Genomic DNA, 23,288 nt, shown 5'->3' with positions numbered 1-23,288 from the left:
TGTATAAAAAGTTGTCTGCAAACCTATTTGGTTGGGGGAAGGGGGGTATTTCATGGTTGGGGAGGGTGAACTTTATTAAAATTACCCTTCTTCCTAGGATATTGTATTTATTTCCTTCTCTCCCTATCCCGACCCTGAGACCGCAATTACATAAATTTCATTCCTGGATTATACGCTTTATCTGGGGCAATAAGGGTTACCGGGGTCCCAAAAGCGTACTATTTAGAAGACGTACACAAGGAAGCCTGGGATTGCCTGTCCTTTGGAGGTACTACAAGCAGCTCAACTAGCTCAGTTCTCAATTATGTATTTGTAGGATAGTAAACCAGACTGGGTTGAAATGGAAAGACAAGCAATTCCGTTGCTCTGCTGATTTCCATCATCCAATCATGTGCAAGCAAAAATGCAGTTTTTTTAATTTTCCTTGCATGGGATTGGGTACTCCTTGCAAAGTGAAGCCTTACCTCATTTACTAAGCTTTGGAGCAATTGCACTTGCAGAGGGCTCACCTAATCTACACCTAATCTACAATCCTACATTTCCTTCTGGCCAAAATATAAAGGCGTTCCAGAGGTGGATGAACAAAGGCCTGTTTAGGATTGCACACTTCCTTTCCTCATTGGGACCTCTCACGGCAAGCCATTGCATTAGCAAATTGAATATGCCCTTATCTGAACAATTTAGACTACACCAAATTCAACACTCTATGCTCTCTTTAGGGACTTCGGAACAAAATCCTCAGAGAATCACTACATATGAGAAATGGTGCTCAGGCCACATGGATCAATGAGGAGGCATTTCTATCATCTATGCCTCTCTGATGGAGAGTCCTGATAAACCTTCTTACGACCTCAACTGGGAACAAGATACCTCGGTAAGTTGGAATGCTGACTCCTGGTTCTTGAATTTCAAGAAGTTTTTCAAGGGGATTACAAATGTCTCACTTATTGAATCAAGTGTTAAAATTATTACAGGGTGGTACAATGTTTCCTTACATCTGGCCAAGATTTACCCAGGCACATCCTGGCTATGTTTTAGAGGATGTGGGCTTACGGGTTCATTCTTCCACATCTGGTGGGAATGTTACATAGTTACATAGTTAGTCAGGTTGAAAAAAGACACAAGTCCATCCAGTTCAACTAAAAAAAAAAATGCAATCCCATATACACAATCCTATACCCACAGTTGATCCAGAGGAAGGTGAAAAACCCTAGCAAAGCATGATATAATTTGCTATAGCAGGGGAAAAAATTCCTTCCTGATCCCCTGAAAGGCAATCAGATTTTCCCTGAATCAACTTTACCTATAAATGGCAGTACCCAGTTATATTATGTAGGAAAGAATCCAGGCCTTTTTTAAAGCAATCTACTTAGCTTGCCAGAACCACCTCTGGAGGGAGTCTATTCTACATTTTCACAGCTCTTACTGTGAAGAAACCTTTTCGTATTTGGAGATGAAATCTTTTTTCCTCTAGATGTAAAGAGTGCCCCCTTGTCCTCTGTGATGACCTTAAAGTGGATAACTCAACACCAAGTTGACTATATGGACCACTTATGTATTTGTAGATGTTGATCATATCCCCCCTTAATTTCCTCTACTCAAGATGGAATAAATTCAGTTCCTCTAATCTTTCCTCATAGCTAAGCTCCTCCATGCCTCTTATCAGTTTGGTTGCCCTTCTCTGCACTTTCTCCAGTTCCCGATATCCTTTTTGAGAACTGGTGCCCAAAACTGAACTGCATATTCCAGATGAGGTCTTACTAATGATTTGTACTGGGGCAAAATGAGATCACTGTCTCTGGAGTCCATACCTCTCTTAATACAAGAAAGGACTTTGCTCGCTTTGGAAACTGCAGCTTGGCATTGCATGCTATTATTGAGCTTATGATCTAGTAAAACCCCCAGATCCTTCTTCACCATTGATTCCCCCAATTGTACTCCCCCTAGTACAGTACGTATGATACATGCATATTCTTAGCCCCCAAGAGCATAACTTTACATTCATCAACATTAGCATTCATTTGCCATTTAGTTGCCCAATTAGACAGTGCATTGAGGTTGGCTTGTAAGTTGGAGACATCATGTAAGGACGTTATTCCACTGCATAGCTTAGTGTCATCTGTGTCATCTGCAAAGACAGAAATTGTACTTTTAATCCCAGACCCTATATCATTTATAAAGATATTAAAAAGTAAAGGTCCCAACACTGAACCTTGGGGTACACCACTGATAACCTTAGACCATTCAGAGTAAGAGTCATTAACCACTACTCTCTGAATCCTGTCTTTTAGCCAGTTTTCTATCCATTTACAAATTGATCTTTCCAAGCCTGTAGACTTTACTTTACACATGAGCCATATGTGGGGAACTGTGTCAAACGCTTTTGCAAAATCCAAGTATACCACGTCCACAGCCACCCCTCAGTCCAAGTTTTACTTACCTCCTCATAAAAAGAAATCAGGTTTGTTTGACAAATTCTGTCTTTCATGAATCCATGCTGTCTGTTGCTTAAAATATTTTTTCCAGCAAGAACTCATCTATGTGGTCTTTTATTAAACTCTCCAGTATCTTCCCAACTATAGAAGTTAAACTAACAGGTCTGTAGTTACTTGGCAAAGACTTTGATCCCTTTTTAAATATGGGCACCACATTGGCCCTGCACCAATCCAGTGGTACCATTCCAGTCATTAAAGCGGAGGTCTACCCTAAAAAAAAAAAAAAAAAAAAAAAATTACATAAAAATGCTCCTAAAAATTGCAAAAAATTTTTTTTTACTTACCAGAAATGGCTGTTGCTAGGCAGATCATCCTAATCTGCCACTTCCTATTCTGCGATAGTCTTCATTCTTCTCCTCCTCGCGTTGTCTTCTGGGGAATGGGGCGCGCTGTCTTCTGGGACCTGTGTGTGTCCCAGAACACAGCTGGCCATTCACAAAGCGCTGCGCGACTCGCGCATGCGCAGTAGGAAACGGGCAGTGAAGCCGCAAGGCTCCATTGCCTGTTTCCCTTAGTTTGAATGGCGGCGCCGGGACCCGATCTGATGGACGTATCGGCCTCGGGCGGCCAACATCACGGGCACCCTGGACAGGTAAGTGTGCTTACTAAAAGTCAGCAGCTACAGTGTTTGTAGCTGCTGACTTTTTAAAAAAAAAATTTCAGCTGGAACACTGCTTTAACGATGACTAGATTATTTTGTAAAGGGCCAATATCCTCGGGTTTTGGAACAGGATATTTTGTTTGCTGCGTAAGGTGACAGGTCTGGGTGTTCCAAAACGCCAGATATTGCATTACTGAATAGTAGACTACTTGATTGTTCCAGATCTCTTCTGACTCTCACTCATTTTATACTCTCGGGTGCCAAAATCACGATAGCTCGGTCTTGGAAACAGCCGGGCGTGTCATTCGTGGCAGCAAAAAGGAAAATATCTTGGATCCAGGAAAAGACGCTTAGCATCCTCCAGTCCACTATACGATTTGGTCTGGGAACCATGGCACTCCTATATACAATAAACTAAGTGAATTCCCTCTTAGAGCTTTAGCATTCATAGCCCATTGGTGCCGCACCTTTTCTCTCATACCTTCTCTCCTTCTCTTCGATTTCCCTCTTATTCTATACCCTTTCTCTATGTGATTACTTATATTTGGTTACTAGATGACAGGATGTGGTTTTCACTCTCTGATGCTACAAAAAACAAGGCCTGAGGTCCTTATGCATACTCTAGATCTCAATACCCAAGGCATATATACAAAGTTGATAGACCATTAGATTATACCCTATATTTCTTAATTTTCTCAATAGCTTCATTTACTGCCCACTTGCTTTACAATAGGACCTGCATTTTATGCTGTTATTATGAATGTACCTACCTTGGTCAAACTTCTATGCATTTTAAAAGCAACTGATAATTTGATAGTATTGTTCTTCTTCTCCTCATGACACAGTGTGTTCCCAATTGGGGTGTCTGGGGTTGGGGAGCAATACCCTATTTATTAGATCATTGCAATTCATCGAAATGTGGTCCTAAACCATTAACATCTTTAACCAATATATGTCATTCATTTCAATAATGGTCAGGTTTCTGTCAGTCAGTGTAACAGAAGGCATCATTGTTGTCTTATATGTGTGTTCCTGTCTACTCGTTTGTGAAAACTTTAATAAAAAACATTGAAATATAAATAAATAAATAAATAAATAAAAATATGCACGGTGATTGTAATAATGACACTGGCTGGGAAGGGGTTAAACATCATGGGCCCTCAAAGGGTAACTGTGTACCTAGCTAGTGTGTTTGTATACTATGTGGGAGGAGGCATGGATCCATGTCCCTGCTTTGCACAAACATGGGATCCATGCCTTTCCTCCTTACCTAACAGCGATCTGCCTTGTTTACAAATCTCCTAATTCCTTTGTTATGCTGTTGTGATCTGATTTCCTGTTAGAGGGTGGCTAGGTTTGTTCTCCATAGTCCCTCTGTATGTAGGAACGTAGCCATCCTCTCTTGACCATCACACAACATTGTCATTCAGTTCAAAAGTATGTTAAGACATTGGAGGTTGTATTATAAAAACTTGTTTCCCTTTTAGTCCTTGTACAATCAAGTCATCTGCCTCCTGGCTTGTGATATGCACCACACTGATACCAAAAACATTTTAACATGTTTATTAATTACATTACCTCTGTTTTCAGCTGCATAAGGGGCTTAGAGGTGGGGGAGGAGACTGCAAAGAGGTGTGACAGCGGGATGCAAAGAAAAAAGCAGTACACTGATCTTCATAGTGATCCTAGATTGTAAGCTCTAACGAGCAGGGCTCTGATTCCTCCTGTATTGAATTGTATTGTAACTGTACTGTCTGCCCTCATGTTGTAAAGTACTGCGCAAACTGTTGGCGCTATATAAATCATGTATAATAATAATAACAATAATAATTAGCTGTGCGGGGGGTCGTGTGTACAGAAGTCTGACTATTGGGGCACAGGCAGGCTGTGCTCCCAAGTAGAAAGCAAAGACGTAAACTGATAAGAGAATCAAAAGTGTAGCGCTAAATTATAAGTGTAAACATCAGTGTAAACATTAGTGTAGTCCACCCATATATACACCTGCAGTCATTGCTGCCAATCAAACAGATAGGACGAAGGGTCTTGTGACAACCCCTATGAAAAATCTAATAATCATCAAATGAAAATTAAACCACCACAATTAGTAATAGTCCTTATTCTGGACTATGTGATTGTGCCAAAACAATCCCATGGACAACCAAAACAAAAACAAAACAAAAAACATGTACAATAAAACTTTAAGTGAGATATAAACCAGTCTCTGGGATATTAAACAGTTCATCCAGGCATCAAGATGGTTCTAAAGCATGAATACGGATCTCACAGTAATATATATACACATCCAGAGTGATCTTTCTTGTATTCAGCAAGGGGGGAAGAAAAGTGAAATGCCCTTACCAGAAGCGGTGGACTCACAGGCCGTTGGCGGTGAGTCATATAGGCTTTCACCGTTTATACGGTAAGGTTAAAGATGTCCTCGATCTGTGATGGAGGGTTCCGGATGGCCCCACGACCTGCAATCTTCAACGATGGGATCGAATCCACCCAGATGGAGGAGCAAGCCGGGTAGTACCATAGGGTCCTTCTTCCGATAATCACTCGCTTGGTTTTACTCGTATTGATCGAGAAAAAGAAAAAAAGCTTCCACATAGCATAAAATCCAAGTAACCAGGGAATTTTATTGTTATAGTTAAGAATTCCAATAAAAATCAGGTTTAAAATCAAAGTTCATATGAACAAAAAACGAATCTGGCGCAGTAAATTCAGATGGCTGTGGTAGCGTCAAAGAAGAAAACTAACCACACTGGGATGGATGTGCTTCTATGTCTTAGCGTGGTCAGGAAAGCAGGGAGACTGATAGGATCACCAGGTATTTCACAAAAAGGAAGCACTAGGGAACAGTATTTTGCAAAAAGTAAGCAATAGGGCACAGGCTAGGTGAACTGCCCTGGGGTTTAGGTGTATGCCCTGGGGTTAGCTGTAACTGACCACACTGGGATGGATGTGCTTCACATAAAGATGCTCATGTGATTCCCCCAAACATACATGTTTATGCTCATTAAGCATGTAGAGTAGTCAGTGGTCAGGCAGCTCCAAATCAACCAATGGGAAAACAGCAGTGATCACTGTTAAGAAGAAAAAACACTTTATTGTTTTCTTCCCCTGAGATTGGTTGGGGCTGCCAAGTACTTACTGCTGGAGCCCACATCCGTGGGAGTCATCATCCAATCACAGTCCATCTTAAGCCTCGTTAACACATGGATTTGCCCTCTAAAGTCTTAAATACAGCTGTTCATTGCCGGTATGCTTTGCACCGTAGCAAATCTAATGCAGCATGCAGAATGTCGAGCTGACAGACGGCACTGCCTGTCAAACTTGGCCGTTCAAGTCACACCGCAGCGAAGTACCAAATGCTTTGCTCCAAGTTGTGGCGTATTCACCCCATTGCAAATTGCTGTTCAGAAATACAGTGTCACTGGATTGTAATGAAAAGTTTGCACTGAAACACTGTGCCTGGGGCAGCTGCCCCTCCTTCCCCCTCCCTTTTCCTGGCTCTGCCTGGGGTTTATGTACATTGGGTGCGAACCACTATTATAGGCAGAGTACTGATAAGGCAGGGAAATATTTGTACAATTTATATATTAACTTATTGCTGAAATGCGTTGTTTATGTTTAGGTCATGTTGAGAAGATATAATTACCTACAGTATAATACCAATAATAATGTAATAATACTCACAAATCTAGAATTAGAAAATGTTATCAACAGCCCAATTTAGCGTGTTATCAAAGCACATTATATTATGCACAATATCAAATTATATCACCTAGGAAGAATATATTATATTACACTAGCAAGATATATAACACAACAGCATATTGTATCAGTCTATGGAATACTTAGTCAATATCACTCTAACCAACCCCCCACCCCCCTCCTTATGATTACAGCTACTATCTCTCTTCTCCTTCATACTAGTTTTCAACCCCCACTTGTTAGGGAATCTATTCCCTACAGTTACTTTCTAATGTTGCAGAGTGACAATGAGGACTTTCATAGTCAAGCTGTGAAGCTGAGAGATCATCTCTTGGCCTGCGGCTATAATTCAACGAATGTACAGTCAACCTATCACAGAGCAGCCAGATAGAACAATCATTTAGTCCGGTCCCATAGGAAAAAAAGAAACATAATGAGAGTTTCATCTCTTCCTTCCAATAACCACTGATGGCACAGAGAATAAGACAAAATAAAAAAAGAAACAGAAACTGACGCACTGTTCAAAAATCACCAGGCTTTGTAAGAAATGTAGGAATCGTTCAGTTTTTGTGTTCTATAAGTGCAAAACTAATTATAATAATCCTAGTTAACGGTAATGCCCCGTACACACGGTCGGACATTGATCGGACATTCCGACAACAAAATCCATGGATTTTTTCCGACGGATGTTGGCTCAAACTTGTCTTGCATACACACGGTCACACAAAGTTGTTGGAAAATCCGATCGTTCTGAACGCGGTGACGTAAAACACGTATGTCGGGACTCTAAACGGGGCAGTAGCCAATAGCTTTCATCTCTTTATTTATTCTGAGCATGCGTGGCACTTTGTGCGTCGGATTTGTGTACACACGATCGGAAACTCCGACAACGGATTTTGTTGTCGGAAAATTTTATAGCCTGTTCTCAAACTGTGTGTGTCGGAAAATCCAATGGAAAATGTGTGATGGAGCCTACACACGGTTGGAATTTCAAGTCCTATCACAAATTTTCCGTCAGAAAATCCGACCGTGTGTACGGGGCATTAGGGGAAAATATAGCATTTGGGCCCTAAACCCAATGTTGCTTCAGATCTGAAAATGCAATCTTTGCCCTCTGTTGTAAAAGGGATCTATCTGCACATCATTAGGTCTGTCTTGGACCACATTTAAGTGGCATATGAAAGATCTTTTTGCTATTGGCGTTTGTCAAGCTTATTGTAAAGTCCAAAAAATGCAAACTTAAATCTGAACCACATTAAACATCGGAAAAACACAAATACTTTAAGTTTAATGCTTGGGAGATGCCTTTAAGATGTATCTGGTGTTATTAAACAGTACAATTTTCACCATTTTTACATATCTGCATGTTTTAAATACATCAACAGCAACCCAATTGGCTTCATTACAACTTATAAACATATTTTTTTACATAGTTTTGGATACAACACCTGATTTTTTTTATCCAGTGATAAGAGGAACATTTTCTCTTACTAAAATAAAGCCAAAGCCCTCAACTTTGTACATATTGGCAAATGGCAAAATGACACTAAAATGGCAAATAGCTGACCTACTATATTATTGATATACAGTAAATGGACGTGACCTGACGCACACTATATAAAACACATGGCGGCCTCCATCCCTGATTTAGTAGGTAGAAAGGAAGAGTTTGTGGGACTTTAAATGACGGAACGCCATGTCAGGAGAAAATAACATAGTAATGAAGTTACGGTACATGATTTATTTATTACAATCTAGAATACATATCAGATATTTTGTATCAAATAAATAGGTAGTCAAAAGACTTACACTAAATATGCTGCTCATAGCATGCAATACAGATAGAAAAGAGACATGGCAAATATACATGGTATAATAAATCGATTGAAAAACATATGTAACAGAGACAAGTAACTGTTGGCATCTAGTGGCACTCAATGTGTTTCCTGGCATTACAGCCATTTATCAGGAGTGTTGTGAAGTAATATATACACAGCCTCAAGACCAGGTCCGGTATTTGCCAAGGAATACGGGGGTAACAGGCATGATGTCTCCCCCGGGGTTGAGACGGGGAACCCTCCAAGGATGGAGAACAATGCCCGGAGCCCAACACAGTGGTCACAGCATGATCCAATAGACTATGTGTGCATGAAAAGTGCATAGTGTTCCTAGAAAAAATGTGTCAAAAAGGGATTAATTAAATGTGTAAAAGTGTAAAGATAATGTGGCAAACTTTCTATGTGTTCCCACAAGGGGACTACATGAGGGGGTGTATGTGAAATAAAACCAAGTAAAGGGAAGAAAAAAACATACCAAAAGAGGATGGCTGATCTCCCAGCGAAGAGGGTAACCTGTGTGTGGGATCAGTGTGTGCTTCCTTGTGATTGAGTTAAGCAAATGAGCCATCAGCTGCTCCAAGGCTAGTGTCAGCGGTGTCATAGGCACTGATCTAACGTCTTTTTTTCCATCCTTAGCCACGCACGAGATGGGTGGAGACTCACTGCTGATGGCTCCTCCACATTCAGCTGGGAATCCCCTCCCCACCTCTCTTGTGCAGATTGGCCAATCAGGCATGACGTTGACGGGGCCCCTCCTAGGAAATGGGAGTATATAGTAGCCATGTCTATTTTCTATCTGTATTGCATTATATGAGCAGCATATTTAGTGTAGGTCTTGTGACTACGTATTTATTTGGTACAAAATATCTGATATGTATTCTAGATTGTAATAAATAAATCATGTACCGTAACTTCATTACTATGTTATTTTGTCCTGACATGGCGTTTCCTCATTTAAAGTCCCACAAACTCCTACTGTATTATTGATCTTAGACACAGATTATGTCTTATTAAAAGTAGTAAGAGGCCAGCAAACTTTTAATCGCTTGCCGATCACCTCACGCAGGAGTACGGTAGCAGAGCGGCTCTCCTGCGCTGGATCATGTATCTAGTATGTGATCCAGCACTTCTGGGTAGGGGCTGTGCATACGTGCAGCCACCGCACCAGCTGTGCTGTGATTAGTCACAGCACAAGCCAATCAGCAGGTGCTGGCCAATGATTGACCCACTGTTAGGCACACATTTAACACTTTGATCACCCTAGATGTTAAACCCTTCCCAGCCAATGTCATTAATACAGTGACAGTGCATATTTTTAGCACTGATGACTGTATTAGTGTCACTGGTTCCCACAAAGTGTCAGTTAGTGTCAGACTGCCTACCATACTATCACAGTTCCACTATTATGCGCTGATCACTGTCATTTCTAGTATAAAAAAATAAATAAATACAAATTCCAGTTAATATACCATAGTTTGTATTCACTATAACGTTTGGGCAAATCAGTCAATATAGGCTTATTGGGATTATTTTACCAAAAGTACATAGCACAATACATATTGGCCTAAATGTATGAAGAAATGCATTTTTTTTTAATTCCGGAGGGCAAGTGGTTAAACAAGATAGAAAGGGCAAAAACCTGACCTTAGATAGTTATGAGCGCCAAATGCTGGTCCAGACCCGGCTATTTCGCACTGTCACGTACCTTGTGGCTGAGCCTGTTGTGCAGAGGGAGGCTTCTCATACAGGCCTGGCTCAGAGACCACTGATGTTGGGACAGTGGTCGAGAGAGCAAGGTGAAGTATGACTGCCTGTGTAGTCTTCCGCTGGTAGAAGTGAAGCTGAGCAGGTGCGTCACCAAAGTTGGCCGGGAAGCTGGAACAGCAGATGGCAGCAGGAACAGCAGACCCTGGGCTCGTAGACAGCAGGCAGCAGTAGGTGCAAGAAGACTGACAACCCACAGCAGAAGAAGCACCAGCGGGAGCTAGGCAGGGTGCAAGCAGGACAGATGAACAACTGGATGCGAGGTCAGACAAGCCAGGTCAGCAACAGACGGTCAGGAAAAGGCAAAGACGGCAGGCAGAGAATTGCCAGCATACAGGCAGAGGTCAGCAACACAAGATCAGGCAGATCAGGAAGAGAAAAGTCCAGAGGCAAGCTAAGGTCGAGGCAGGTAGTGTTCAAGCAAAGTCAGGAGCAAGCCGGTTCAATCACAGAAGTCAGCAGAATCAGATACAGGAACACGGGTACATCTGTAGTTCAGACAGCAATGAACTAGTGCAGCTGCTGCACTTATATAGGCCACTTGGTGCCAATGTTAATGGTAAATGAGCTCAGCTGTGCCTCATAGGCATGCGCTAATACGTGTGTTGAGCACAGCAAGATGGGCACCAGCTGGGCCGCGCCTGTGCATTTACTGTACATGCGCATTGGAACTTCAGCTGCGCTATAGCCAGCATGTTCCTGACACCCACTCTTCACTACTATTTTTAGTCACTACTAGTTTTAATTTTTTTACACTGTTTACAGATTAGAATGTTTAAAATCATTTTTGTTTACTTTATTTTCTTGTAAGGCCATCCCTGCCCTGTTTAGGCAAACAGGGTAGCTATGGATGGTAAGTCTGTAAGTAAAACACTTAAAACTAGCAAACTTATCTCTTGAATTAAAGGCAGGACAGCCTTTTTTCTGCTGTCTCCGGCATGTATACCAGCTTAAAGTGGGGTTCCACCCAAAAAAACAAACATACCTGAAAAATTAAAAAACAAAAAACAAAAAAACATTTGGATAGTTTTTTTTTTTACTTATCTCTAAATGCCTGTTGCTAGGTGGTCCCTCGTAGTCTGCCTCTTCCTTTGCCTGGGCTGGTGACATCACTTCCGCCTCGGCACAGGAAGGGCTCCGCTCTATTCCCTCCCTCCTGTCAATCATCTGGGACCCATTACAGGTCCCGGGTGATTGAGCGGCCAATCACGGCACGCGGCGCCGCTCGCGCATGCGCAGTGGGTGCCAGGTTGTGAAGCCACAGTCCGGCGCCCACAGATGAAATGCTGGCGCCGACGAGCGGAGGGGGGGGACGAGCGGGGCTTCGATCCCCCGCATCGCTGGACCCAGGGACAGGTAAGTGTCCAATTAAAAGTCAGCAGCTGCAGTATTTGTAGCTGCTGACTTTTAATTTTTTTTTTTTTTAATGGACCCCCTGGGTGGAACCCCACTTTAATGATTTTACTATGGCTCTGTATTGGGAACAAAAAATAATCCACTCAAACCAAATGGAACTCCAGATCTAAAGATGATTGATGTGGTTTTCAAAGCAAAAGGTCTACTAGCCAGCCGAAACACCCTGATTAAGCACCAGTAGGCAGGGCAAAATGCTTTATGGTGTGTGATGTGGTGGAAACATGGAGGCTGAGGTTGCCCCTCATCATTTATTCCCCTGGGCTGGTTGTGAGTAGCAGCGATCCTTTCCTCTTTACACTTACTAGCCCTCTGGATCTGTATTAGGATAAGCCTGCACCCCATGTTCTAGGGCAGGGGTCTTCAAATTATGGCCCTCCAGTTGTTCAGGAACTACAATTCTCATCATGCCTAGTCATGTCTGTGAATGTCAGAGTTTTACAATGCCTCATGGGACGTGTAGTTCCGCAACAGCTGGATGGCTGTAGTTTGGAGATCCCTGTTCTAGGACATACTTTCACTTCTGCTTTGAGAAGCAATATAACAGGTCACAGCCAGTTTACTTTCTTGTAGAGATCCCAAAGAGGCCAAGCAGATCAAAACTCATGAATATTTCTGGATTTACAAAGTAGACATTACTCCATTTTTCCTGACAAAGATGAAGAGTTTGATGAGAATGCACTTTCTGACTTTGTCTAAACAATCCAATCCTTGAAGCAGAATTACCATTTTGCTGTGGAAAGGGAAACAACAAAAACTATGCTATCTAATTATGCAGCTCATTGTGTAAGGTCTAAGTGTGTTTAGGAAGCTAAGCCGGCCATAAAGGGATGGAATCTAAGTGGGTTCAGCAGGGACCAGCAAGCCATACTTTATGGCTTTCCTTACTTACTAGATGTCCTGTGAGCACTTCATTATTAGTTACATTTTTTTTTGTCTTATTCTGTTGAGTCATGCTGACTATTTTCATTTACCAATTAGTAATTGCATAAAGAATGGTACTAAAGATAATAGTATCTGGTGTATGCCTAACTTGTATTTTATCGAGGGAGATGCAGTCAATGTGAGTGATGCCATGTGAGGTGGTTTGGTTACACATTCTTTTTGCACTTATTTTTTTTATCTTTGAAATAATGCAAACAAATAAGCTCTTGGACAGACTAGCAGCATCAACTGCCTGATGCACTAGTTACCACAAACTTAAAAATGGAATCTATAGAAAAATAAAGGGAAAATACATAATTTAATAGAAAAAAGTAACCTAGGTATTGACAATTGTAAAGCCATTTATCACTTAGCTATTACAGACAAATATTTTGGATGTATAAGTCTGTGCAAACAGGCAGGCCACATAAGAAAATTAACCCCAGCACTGAGGTTTAAAGGACTCAAGCATAGTTTGCAGAAGTTAACCCAAACACTAAAATATAGTATAAGCTTTAGCAGGGCAGCCATCAGAAATTTTGGGGCCCCTTATACAGCTTTAGGTCTGGGCCCCCAGGGCCTTACCACAAACATTCCTCAAGGCCCTCCTACTGGCTGTCCCACCGAATCCACCCACTGGCCATCCCACCAAGTCCTTCAGTGCACCCACTTTTATTTTAATACACTTACAACCCAATATATCCTCCATCCCATGTCCTCTTCCTCCTCCATTCCCATATCCTTCATCCCATGTCCTCCTCCATTCCATGTGCTCCTCTTCCAGTCCCTTCTCCCCCATCCCATGTCCTCTTCCTTCTCCAGTCCCTTCTCCTCCATCCCATGTCCTCTTCCTTCTCCAGTTCCATCTCCCCCATCCCATGTCCTCTTCCTCCTCCACTCCCATATCCTCCATCCCATGTCTTCCTCCTTTTCCATCCCATGTGCTCCTCTTTCAGTTCCTTGTCCCTATCTCATGTCCTCTTCCTCCTCCAGTCCCATCTCCTCCATCCCACATCATCCTCCTTTTGCAGTCTCATCTTCGCCATCCCATGCCCTCCTCTTCCTCCATTCTAGGTCCTCTTCCTCCATCCCATGTTATCCTTCTCCAGTCTCATCTCCCCTCTATGTCAGTCCTCTCTTGCAGCATTCTTCCTCTGTAGTCCTTCTATCCCTTCTGTGCCCTCAGTACAGCCTAGATCCACTCCAGTGTGTAGAGGAGAGGAGTGTGGAGGGTATGACAGTGGCAGAATGGGGAAGGATTTATTTTAATAGCAGTCTGTGGGGTGACTTGGGAGTGATGTTGGGTAGATAAGGGTCTGAGTGATGTCTGTCAGCTGAATATATGAAGTGGTCTGGGGGGTGATGCAAGCTGGGGGGAGTAGAGAGCTGCGATGTGGTCTGATAGTGATGTATATAATAATAGAAAAAAACTATTGTGCTCATCTACTAATATATACAACAATACATAAAACTGGTACTCAAAGAAAACATCCTCCTGTTAAAAGATATAAATATATATCTATATAATCCAGCCCCTAGCACTCTGTGTATGTCCAGATAATGTGAAATTAAATTATGACAATTCATATAACCCTGTGTTATCTATCCAAGCTCTGAGTCTGCACCATCAGAAGTGTAAACTCATCACATAAACACAGGGTTACATGAATGGTCATAAATTACATTCACATTATCTGGACAGAGTAATTGGGCTATGTTTATTTAGATAGGGCTGTGTGCTAGCTTGGTAGATATCTGTCACTCTCGCTGTCTCTTCATTTTCCATGTCTCCTTTTTACTGCAATACATATAAAAAAAAATCTTTCAAGGAGACTTTAGTCCAAAAAAAACAAATCTCACCTCCTCCCTGTAGTGTGAGCAGCCATCCTGGCCAGCAGTAGCTACAGTGTGCTCCGCCCCCTCAGCACACCACACTGGTGATCAGAGTAAAGGGGGGGGGGGGTGAGTCAGAGATCTCTCACAGTACAGTACAGTGTATGCATTTAGAAGCTATGGCATTGCTGCTGTCCCCACAGTGGCAAGTATACCCCCCCACTTACCCTGGGCCCTCAGTCTGTCCCTGGTCAAAATGAAGAAGGAGCCTAGACTCCATCTGCTGGGTGTGCTGTTGTGATAAGCAGTAGACACCTGTCACAGAGAGCTTCATTGCGGCATCGGTCCTGAGAGGATATGTAGGCAAAGTGCCCAAAGAAGCGCCCCCCCGCCCTGGCCCCTAGGGATATTTTGTGTTATGGGGTGACAATAATCTGCCCCTGTCTCACAAAATCTCCTACCTGCAAATCACCCTGTCATGTGCCTTCCTAAAGGAAAAAATAAGCTTCTGAGTTGATGCATTTTACCCAGCAATATAACACCGCTCTTTACAAAATAAAGTCTTTAAAAGAATTATTGCAGCCAGAAACAATTAGTAATATGCCCTGTAAAAATACGCAGTTGGTTAGCAGTGAAATGCATTTGGACAGGCCAACCTCCAGCATGCAACCGGAAAAAATTGAAAATATGCCCTTTTAAAAACACACATGCAGCCTGGCATGACTGTAGCAGTCCACATGGAAGGGTTGTAAAGGAGCTGCAAGGTGCTTCCTTCCCTCCCATACCACTAAATTCCCCAAGATACACAGCATTTTGCTACCTAAAGGACATTCAGTGAAGGGTTTATATGTCTTTTAACACAGCAGTTCCTGCCTAAAGGCCTTACACCAATGAGGAAGAAGAGAGGGGACTATCTAAGGACTACAAACAAAAAAGGAAATGCAGTGCTCAGAAAGTGAAATGAGTATATAACAATGTGACCAGTCCGTAAGTATTAAGCCTGGTGATGAGTCATGTGTTCATAGAATCATAAATACTAGTGTACAGAAAAGTATACTGAGTCCACACTGTAGGGAAAATCAATCCAAACTAAATAGTAGAAAAGTCCTACAAGGAGGGACAGGAGGCGGAGCCTAGCGAAGCAGACATGCATTGTTAGAGCTCCACACCGCTGAGGAGAGAAGAGAAGGACAAAGCGGAGCCTGCAGGTTCAAAAGGTATCCATTTGAACCTTTTTGCCCTAGGGAACAAACTGTGAAAGTTTGGGCAGGAAATATGGTACTGGGAGGAAGCCGTGGCAGAAATAAAAATCACCTCACAAAGAGCTCACAGGCAATCACTGCAACTAAAGCAGCTCCAGTCACCTCACAAGATACAGCATCAGGGCGCTCTCACAGACAGAAAATGTCACAGCAAGACTCTCCATTTGAGTCAGATACAGAACAAATCCTCTCACAAACTTCTCCACAAGCCTCCTCAGCATCCCCAGTAATATTATTACAATTTGAAAAGATGCTTCATAAGGCTTTAAAACAAACCTCAGACCAAATAACAAACAGCCTAACCAAAGAAATAAGAGAGCTGGGAAACCGCACCGCAGCCTTAGAAATAAAAATTGATGAAATTGAAATTACAACCCAAGAAAATATAACAGAATTGGAACAATTAAAAGAAGAGAATTTAATACTTCAAACTAAGCTCGAAGATTACGAAAATAGAGCCAGACGTTCAAACTTGCGCATAAGGGGAATACCTGAAACTGTGACAGACCTGCAATCTACTATTACTGCTCTATTACAAGAACTAAAGCCAGATATCCCTATTGAACGTTTAGAACTGGACAGAGTACACAGAGCCCTCACAGCCAAAAAGAAAGATGGACCCCCACGTGATATAATCACAAAATTTCATTATTACAGAACGAAAGAACAAATACTAATTGCTGCAAGAGAAAAAAAGGAACTTAATTTTCAAGGACACAATTATCAAATTTTTGCTGACCTATCCCAACTTACTATTACTAAAAGACGATCCATGAAACCCCAACTAATGGAACTGCAACGCCACAACATTATGTATCAATGGGGCTTCCCCTTTTCAGTCAGATTTAACTACCAAGGTACAATTTACAGAAGCAGATCAGCAGATGAACTACAACAAACCCTTTTAAAATTAAATCTGACAGAACCCACATACAGCAACTCTCCCACACGCAGAAGAATGGCATCATCTTCACCTTCAGGCAGCACCCAGAAAATTTCAGAACAAAATGGGAATCATCATTCTCACAAAAGAGGCCGTTATGCCACATCATCCATGGACCAAGAAGATTCAATGGACTGACATCCTAATTCCTGATATCTCTTCATTTATTATACTAAGAGATGGTTCTCTATAAAAAAACCTGTATTTATAACTGAATGTAACTGCATTCTGATAGTCACACACTGTATGGGATCAAGTTACATTCCAGTTATATTTCTTATTACTTCTGATTCATATAGCCTTAGAATATATAAGTGAAATAAGGAAATTCTTGTTCAGTTATATATTTTCAGGTAATAACAATAGATTTATTACTTTTTAGGACAAATATGTTCAATAATCCAGAAGTAATGGAAGCTTTTTCTTTCTTTTCTTAAAACAAATATATTAGTACCTAACTAGTTCCTAGAACTATGTTTTTGTTTATTCTAATCTGAAGCAATACAACCTCAATTTTATGAGTTAACATATCTAAACAGTTACATATGAATAAAATATGTAATTGTTTACTCTAAAAGGGTTAAAATCCCAAAATAATTCAAATTATCTTCATCAATACCAAAGTTATTAACAGTACCTTTCTAACTGAATTATTTAGCCTAGGGCAAGACTAAACATATACAACCACCCTGGAATAAATAATTTCAACAAAAACTATATTCTGCACTCCAATTAATGAATCATCATTTTGATGTCTTTTGACATAGCACTTCTCTCCTGTAAGCGGAAGATCCGTGTACCCCCATTAGCCCTCCTCATTCTCCCAACCATATTATGTGGGAGTGTGACGAAGGCACTTATTCCCCTGAGAGAGATATTTATTCTCTTTCATGGGTAAATTGTGATTACTTGCAAAAAATAATTTAGAAAATGTATCATCTAATCTCATATGTTTTTTGTTTACTCTTTACTCCAGAATTCACTGGTTTCTTTTCTATCTTTTCATCTCTTCAGTCCACACAGGTTGATCTGCGCAGTCAGCTCTGCATAACAAAAAGTAAGTCAAAACTATTTGATCTGTTGCCATGGCACCACTGAATATACTTTCCCTGAATGTTCAGGGAATAAATGTCCCTCAAAAAAGGACCAAAGCCTTCCGTACTTTCCATAACAAGAAGGCCCACATAGTATGCCTCCAAGAAACACACTTCACCAAAGATTCTACTCCAAAATATATTTCTCCTTTTTATCAACAAATTTACATGTACCAAACAAAGGGGTACTCTAATTGCATTTCACCGATCCACACCATTCACCTTATCATCAGAAATTAAAGACCCAGAAGGTAGATACCTGATACTCATGGGTTATATAATGGATACAGCAATCACGGTGATTTCCTACTACGCTCCTAACAAACAACCTACACAATTCCTCTCACATATATTACAAGTGATTAATACACACAAAATAGGAACAGTGATAATTTGTGGGGATTCGAACCAGGTCCTCCTCCCATTTCTAGATAAATCACCTTTTACACCATCCAAAATAACCTCTAGATTACCTTTTTCTCAACTTCTTTCCAAATACAATCTGGTAGATTCGTGGAGAGAAAGTAATCCAATGAAAAAGAAATTCACTTATTTCTCGGACCCTCATCAAACCTTCACCAGAATAGATCATATTTTTCTAACAATAGGAATGATACCAGAAATTATTGCATCAGATATAATTCCGATTCCGTGGTCTGACCATAATGCAGTATACACTACTATAGCCTCAGCCATACCAAAAGCGCATGACCCAACGTGGTACTTACCGGACATAATGCTCAAACACCCACTTTTTAACATGGATCAAAGCATTATATAATAAACCCAAAGCCTATATAAAATATGCTGGATACAAATCTGATGCCTTTAATATCGAAAGAGGTACCTGACACGGTTGCCCATTATCTCCCTTATTATTTGCCCTTATACTCAAAAAGAAAAAGAAATTCACTTATTTCTCGGACCCTCATCAAACCTTCACCAGAATAGATCATATTTTTCTAACAATAGGAATGATACCAGAAATTATTGCATCAGATATAATTCCGATTCCGTGGTCTGACCATAATGCAGTATACACTACTATAGCCTCAGCCATACCAAAAGCGCATGACCCAACGTGGTACTTACCGGACATAATGCTCAAACACCCACTACATCAGATGGCCATTGAACAAGCTTTAAAGGAATACATATCAATTAATAATACAACAGACATTTCCCCAATAACACTGTGGGAAGCTCATAAGCCTGTCTTGCGTGGTACAATACAAAGACAAATGGCACTATTTAAACGGGAACGCAAAAATCTAGCAAAAAAACTAGAACTCAATTTTAATGCAGCCTACATATCATTCCAAGATAATCCATCTCAGAGTACAAAATCTCATCTGGAAAAATCTAGATTGGAATACGATCTATTTCTCACTGAGTCAGTTGATAAATCCCTCAAACGCTCCAAGCACAATTTCTACATGAATACAAACAAACCAGGTACATATTTGGCTCGGGCATTAAATTCAACTAACAAATCTTTCAAACCAATACGTTTGAAATTATCAAAAAATGTTTATACTTGTAATCCAGTTAAAATAGTCCATAAATTTCACTCACATCTCGCAACTTTATACAAGACAAACAATGAATTTAATCCTACAGAGGCTGAATCCTTCTTCTCAAAAATAACCTTACCTGAGTTGTCTCAGAATCAAAAAAGCAGTTTGGATGAGCCTATAACTATAGATGAAGTTGCTAACGCCATAAAAGACCTAAAACTTAACAAAAGACCAGGCCCAGACGGCTACTCGGCTTTATACTATAAAACATTCTCAGAAATACTCTCTCCCATTATCACTGAAACTTTTAACAAACTTCTAGAAGGACATTCTTTTCGGCAAGAAACACTAATGGCAATTGTTTGTATGATCCCAAAACCCCTTTCTGATGATACTTCCTGTGTAAATTATCGGCCTATCTCTCTGTTAAACCTTGATATTAAATTATTAGCAAAAATAATAGCAAAACGCCTCAATAGCATTATAGGAAAATTAATACATAGAGATCAAGTAGGCTTCATGCCAAATAGACAGGCAGGCGATAATATACGCAGGGCAGTGTTATTGGCACATATTGCTAAAAAACGGAAAATCCCTTTATGTTTTCTATCTCTCGATATTAAGAGGGCATTTGACACAGTATCCTGGCAATATATGCAATATTCATTACAAAAATGGGGTTTTGGACCCCACTTTTTAACATGGATCAAAGCATTATATAATAAACCCAAAGCCTATATAAAATATGCTGGATACAAATCTGATGCCTTTAATATCGAAAGAGGTACCTGACACGGTTGCCCATTATCTCCCTTATTATTTGCCCTTATACTCAAACCCATGGCCCAATACATCAGAACAAACCAAACTATAACTGGCATTGAAGTAGGAGGTATTACACACAAATTATGTATATTTGCAGACGATATATTACTTTTTCTATCATCACCACAGGTCTCTGGTCCTAACTTAATACCAGCTCTTGATGGATTTGCAGCCCTATCCGGCCTTATGATTAATCCTAAGAAATGCCTAGTGCTTAATATTTCGCTCACAAACATGGAATTGATCCCGGCTAGGGCTGCACTCCCATTCACATGGGCAGAAAAATCAATCCCATATCTTGGAATTCATTTAACAGCATCTCATTCTGACTTATTCTCAACCAATTATCCTCCTGTATTAAGACAGATCACAAATCTAATAAAACAATGGTCGCAACTTCCTTTATCCTGGATAGGGAAGATTAATGCAATCAAAATGACTATTCTACCCAAATTGCTTTATCTATTCAGAGTCCTCCCTATTCCAAGTCCTTCCTATTTTTTGAGAATAGTACAAAAAAGAGCAACTTCATTTATATGGGGCTCTTCTAAACCACGTATACCTATACACACACTACATCTTCCCAAAAATAAAGGAGGCCTGGGATACCCTAATTTTACTAACTACTACAGAGCAGCACATTTGGCCAGTCTGTTCAAATACCATGCAAAACAGGAAATCCCATTATGGGTATTTATAGAGGCTTCAGAAAATGACCCTCTATTAATATCAAACTTGTTATGGCTTGATCCTAAAGACCGCTTTAAAATTCATAATCCCATAACTAAACACTTCTTATCTCTCTGGGATAAGCTAAAAACCAAATATCAGTTACAATCTCCACACAATCCTCTCCTTTCTTTTATCAGAAATCCGGCCTTTTATCCGGCATGGATCTACCCAAATTCTTTTAAAGCTTGGACAACATCAAGCATTCAGACACTAAATGACTTCATAGCATCTAAATCATTCCTTTCATTCCCATCGCTTAGAGAAAAATATGATCTACCAAACTCTGAGATATTTAGATATCTCCAAATCAAAAATTTCTATACACCATTCCTAAAGGAGGATACACCATTATCCCAATTATCCATTTTTGAATCAATCTGTACAAAAGATCCATTTGCTAAAGGTACAATTTCATCACTTTATAATCAATTATATGGAGTAGTAAATCTTAATAGACCCTCTTACGTTCAGAGGTGGGAGGAGGACCTGGGACGAACTTTAGAAGACACGGACTGGTCTAACATATGGCTCACATCTAAGTCATCCTCACCCAACATCTTAGCACTGGAGACAAATTATAAAGTCCTAACTCGCTGGTACCTTGTACCCGCTAGAGTGGCAAAATATTCACCTAATACCTCAGCTCTTTGTTTTCGAGGATGCCCAGAAATAGGCACACATTTACACATATGGTGGACGTGCCCAGTAATCCAAACCTTCTGGAAGGAAGTCTTCGTGATTGCATCTAAAATATTTAAAAAAATAATACAACCAGATCCATATATAACTTTACTTAATCTAAAACCGGAATGGTTAACACTCTCTCAATTCAAACTTATGATCCAACTAACAACGGCTGCAAAACAAACAGTGGCCAAAGCATGGAAATCTCCTATGTTGGTACTAGCAGAAACAATTCACAGAATGAATAATACAATGTCCCATGCTAAGATGGTAGCCATCAATCGAAATCAAATTCAAAAATTTGAAAAACTTTGGCATCCTTGGATAAAACAACAATTCCTGTCAAATTTCAATGACTCTGTCCTGTTGCCATGGTAACAGATTAAATGACTTACAGAGACACCCATTCTAAGGCTTCAAAGAGAACTAAAAAGAATAATAAACTGACGAGCAGGACAACCTTGTGGACCATACCTCTGCCTTTCTACCCTTTTTCTTCTTTCTCTTTCCTTTTCTCCACCTTACGTTTAAAGCTCATTATCAGAATTTATTTGACCTATATACACTCTACCTGTAAACAATATATATAGTAGGTATAAATCATTTAAATACCTACAAAAGTAACTAAGGAAATGATATATACCTTTAATTTAGGTTTACGTGAACCCAATGTTTAATATTTGAAATTTTATGATATTTACCTATATAATCCCTACTGTAAAACAATGAGCTTACTTTATAGATCCTTGTAAACTTACTTTATGTATCTTTATAATATTGTATACTCAATAAACTTCTTTTGACAAGGAAAAGTCCTACAAGGGCTGGTAAGGGTGATGTGAATCCGTGGATAAAAAACGGAATCGGTGATATGCGATGTGAGTCCATGGATGGAAAATGACATCAGTGATATATAACATCAATGAGTAGAGAAGGGTGGGTACTCTTACCAGATAAAATGGACTCCCGTGTCTTATGACATGGAGTCAATGAAGCAGGGAGCCCCACCGAGGCGACAAAGAGATGTCCGGGAGGCTGGAACTTGTAAGATGCACTTCAACCCCACCGGGGCGATGATGAGATGTCCGGAAGGCTGGAACTCACAAGGTACACTTCAACCAATGTACATCAAACGATCATCTGGATGGATCTTCAAACCAGGATTTCCAGGACCATATAGTTCAAATAGCCAGTGGAATGCAATCTCTCTTGTCAAGGTGGTATGTAAAAGAAAAATCAAAACTTCCGCATAGTGCAGATAAAACAGGGATTTTTATTGCTAAAAACCATACAAATAAAAAAGTGATCACTATAAAAATACAAAAATATAAAAATACGGAAATGCATCATAGTAACACATGGACCAATGGGAATCAAGAAAAAATGACACTTTTCTGCACACTAGTATTTATGATTCTATGAACACATGACTCATCACCAGGCTTAATACTTACGGACTGGTCACATTGTTATATACTCATTTCACTTTCTGAGCGCTGCATTTCCTTTTTTGTTTGTATTCTATTGTTGGTCACAATGTATGCGGCTGCTGTTTTATTGTTGTTTTCATTTTAGAGCGCAGTGTTTTTTATATTTCTTCTTATCTAAGGACTAACCAACTAGCCCCAACATGCAGGTAAACTAGA

The 23,288-nt window shown here is 40.3% G+C and overlaps 1 long non-coding RNA gene across 1 annotated transcript in view; it reads left to right on the top strand.

The window, feature by feature from the left end:
• The window catches only part of LOC141125324 (uncharacterized), a 36,934-nt gene that overhangs the window by 3,294 nt on the left and 10,352 nt on the right, over positions 1–23,288 (top strand). The window contains exon 2 of the long non-coding RNA XR_012241377.1: positions 720–874. This is a non-coding gene — a long non-coding RNA (uncharacterized lncRNA). The remainder of the gene's footprint in view (positions 1–719; positions 875–23,288) is intronic.

The sequence above is a fragment of the Aquarana catesbeiana genome, linkage group LG01 (assembly GCF_042186555.1).
Source record: "Aquarana catesbeiana isolate 2022-GZ linkage group LG01, ASM4218655v1, whole genome shotgun sequence".
Classification (NCBI taxonomy): domain Eukaryota; kingdom Metazoa; phylum Chordata; class Amphibia; order Anura; family Ranidae; genus Aquarana; species Aquarana catesbeiana.
This window is presented reverse-complemented; position numbering and strand designations above follow the sequence as displayed.